The sequence below is a fragment of the Molothrus aeneus genome, chromosome 2 (assembly GCF_037042795.1).
Source record: "Molothrus aeneus isolate 106 chromosome 2, BPBGC_Maene_1.0, whole genome shotgun sequence".
NCBI classification, from domain to species: Eukaryota; Metazoa; Chordata; class Aves; order Passeriformes; family Icteridae; genus Molothrus; species Molothrus aeneus.
The window spans coordinates 46,818,701-46,822,019 of NC_089647.1; positions in this window are offsets into that span (position 1 = coordinate 46,818,701).

Here is a 3,319-nt window from a genome sequence, read left to right on the forward strand (position 1 = left end):
GGCCGCCGGGATCTGCTCTCTGCCAGCTGAGCGGTCCCATCAGCTGCTGGGGGCAAGTTATAAGAACTTGTAAAGATCGGGTCTTTCTCCTTCCACAGGATCCTTCAAGTTAAAGTAGGGTGATTTTTTAGTGATGCTCTTCTTTCTGAAGAGAAGAGTTTGTCCGGCCTGTTGCTCCGTGGTAGGGTGGTAAGATTTGTACTTGGGTTTTATGTATGAAGAGGCTGGTGCTAGTAATGGTTTTTGCACGCAATGGTTCAAACCTGCCACATTCCTTCAGATCCGTGTGCTTTTTCACTAGAAGGACGTGTTACACCTGAGAGCTTGGACTAGTACAGAAGGCAAGCTTTGTGTGGCAGGGCAGAAGCATTCAGGGCAGAGTTAAGGGTCAGCTGTCAGAGAGACAGTTCAGTAGGACTGGAAGGGGCAGAAGCACCTCTCTTGGACTCGTGAAGGTCTTTGTGACAGTGGCCAGGGCTGCTCTGTCCTGTTTGCTCTTAAATTTTGCAGTCTGGCCCTGCACGAACCCAACAGAGGATCAGGACAGACCAGGAGCTGTGGGGCAGTGAGCTGGCAGCCTGTTAGGATCAGTAAGTCCTTATTTTTTCAGTGCACACATGAAAAGTTTCTGGAGCACTGGAGCATGTTAAGCACTCCTCTTTAAATCTCGCTGAAATCTGAGTTAAGTGTAACTATAAAGACAGCCCTAAATAAGAGTTCTTCTAGAGCAAGGCACAATGTTGCAGCTGAGCTTTGCTAATAGCTGCTGAACCACCACCTGAGTTATCCTGAAACCCCGTAGCACTCAGGGCTGGGTACCTGATCTAACATAAGCTCTATTGAAAAAACATTAAAGAACTATCTGGGGCTCTGTTATAGACTTGTAAACTACTGGCAAAGCTGGAAGGATGTTAGAGGACAATGGAAGCTGGGATGATTAATCCTGGACTAAGAAAGGTGTGAACAGGGGCATATCCAAACACACATAATGACTCTGGATAAGGAAACCACATACCTGAATGCCCATAAGGAGTTGGTGATTCAAGTGAGATAGACTATCAATATTAATCTGACATTAAGTCTTCAAAGATAAAACAACTTCAAGATGATGTGTAAGATTTTTAGTCAAGTTTAACACTGGCTACAATTGTCTTTTAGTAGAATGAACAAAAAATGTACTTTCTTCTACAGCAGCTTGTTCAAAATAAGCCTGGAAAGGGTAGGACAACATTTCTTTAAAAGAAGTGTCAAAATCAAAATCAAACTAATATGCTAAAACTTTATCATTTGCTGTCGTTTCAAAGTTGTCTAGCCTATTAGCACTCATGTAAAGAAATTAGGCCCATATCCAGACAAACATATCTGGAAATTAAATGTTGATATATGTTCTATGAAATGTTTAAATTTAGGTTGTGTTAAAGGGGTTGTTGTTTCCTTATTAAATTACTGTCCAATGTGACTGGAATTTGACATCTTACAACAGTGGGGCACACCCAAAATAACATATTGGGGGTTTTGTTGGTGGTGGTTTTTGGGGTTTTTTTTAGGTAATTTATTAATGGTATCAAATACATGTTTTCTCCCCACTCCCCAACGGATCACGTTGGACACATCCCACTTTGGGGACAGCCACTTTATCCTGTTGTGTCACAGCAACATTGGCAATGCTGGCACTTATCACTGAATTTTGGTCCAGTGGTCACATGAAATGAAGAGCCAACAGTCTCATGTCCCTTTAAATATATTTTTCTGAGAGTTCTTGTGGTCAATCACATCAGCCCTGATTTAATGAATCATAGTATGAAGCACGATCCCTGTGTATGGCAGTGGGAATTTACATGCCAGTGATGGGACAGACTTTTCAGGTTAAAAGAAAGTTTTGAGCAATTTAAACAGCGTTAAGATGTATGAGCTTCCAGGATGGAACATGTACAGGTAGACTTACCAGCTTTGACAAACAGAGCTGTAGTGGAGATGTAGAGGAAAACCTGCAAGCTCAGGTTGGACTCTTGAGTGACTCTTGGACTCACGAGTCCAAGCTGTTAAGCTTGCAATGTCCAGAGACTTTAGAGCATCACTTACCATTGTTAGAGAATTTGGAATTATATGGTGCAGAATGCCATGTTTTTGCAATTGGCATTGTTATAGCTCACTTGCAAAGAGAGTTGTAGGGAATCAGTTCTTTAAAGGTTTCCTGTTTCATAGCTTAGACAGCTCTTAGAAGTTAGCAGCTCTGTCAGGAGCATGTCCTAGGACTGTGCTTCCAGTGGGGACAGCAGGAAAGGAGCAGAAATATGTTCCTCTGCAGTCCTGAGCCTGCCTATGCTATTCCTCTTTCTCTGGTAGCAGGGAAGCTGGGAGAGAGAAAGAAAGGGCTTGGCTGTTTTCAGCTGAGAAGCAGGGAAGAAGGAAAAGAGAATAAATCAATAATGCAGCTGTGTCATCTGGGCTGTTCTTCATTGCTGCAGAAGCTTCAAATTGATTTTCAGACTTTGCTGAGAAGCAAAAGCCTTTGCCAAAACAATCATGGTGCTGTAGCAAGGTTTACATGGGCACAGGGTACAGCTCCTGAGTTCACTCCCATCCTTGCAGAACTGTAAGCTCTGCATGCAGCAATTAGTTCATCCCATGCCTAACAGGTGTACACTGCTTCAGGCTATTTGAGTTCTGCATCGTGTTCACAAGCTTCATCCTTATCTCCTGTTTTTCACTGCATTCATGCTGTATTTGTGATATGAACAAATAACTCCTATTCTTTGTTCATTCTTCAACTCAGGTTTTTTTATGCTGCAGTCTGGGAGACTGGTAGGACTGCTACTGAATTTGGAGATCATGTTTTGCCAGCAAATGTGCTGGGAAGCTTCTAGGAGCAGTGGTCTCCTTGGGTTGCCATCTCCCAATGGAATTTCATGTTGCTGTAGTGAGAATGAGCAATAAGCTTCTACTTTTCATTAAAAATGTCCTAGGTCTATCCAAGGATGGAAGATTTGAAAGCAGATGACCTTGGAAGCTTTAAATTCTGCTTTGAACAAGAGAATGAGAAGAAGACAGTTGTAAAAAAGGCTTAAAAGTGGTGCAATCTTAAGATTTCTAAAGACTTTTAATTACATGAACATTGAATATCTCATCTTACATAGACAGGCTTTGTAAAAGCTTGACATCAAAGATCTGCTACAAATATGTCGAGGGAAGCAAAATGTGTGGAAATTGTAAGCAATATGTATGTTAACCAGAAAGAAGTTGAATACCTTATGCTGTACCTTGGCCATGGCTATTTTTATATTGCAATTGACCCACAGGTCTCAGCATGGGTTTAGAT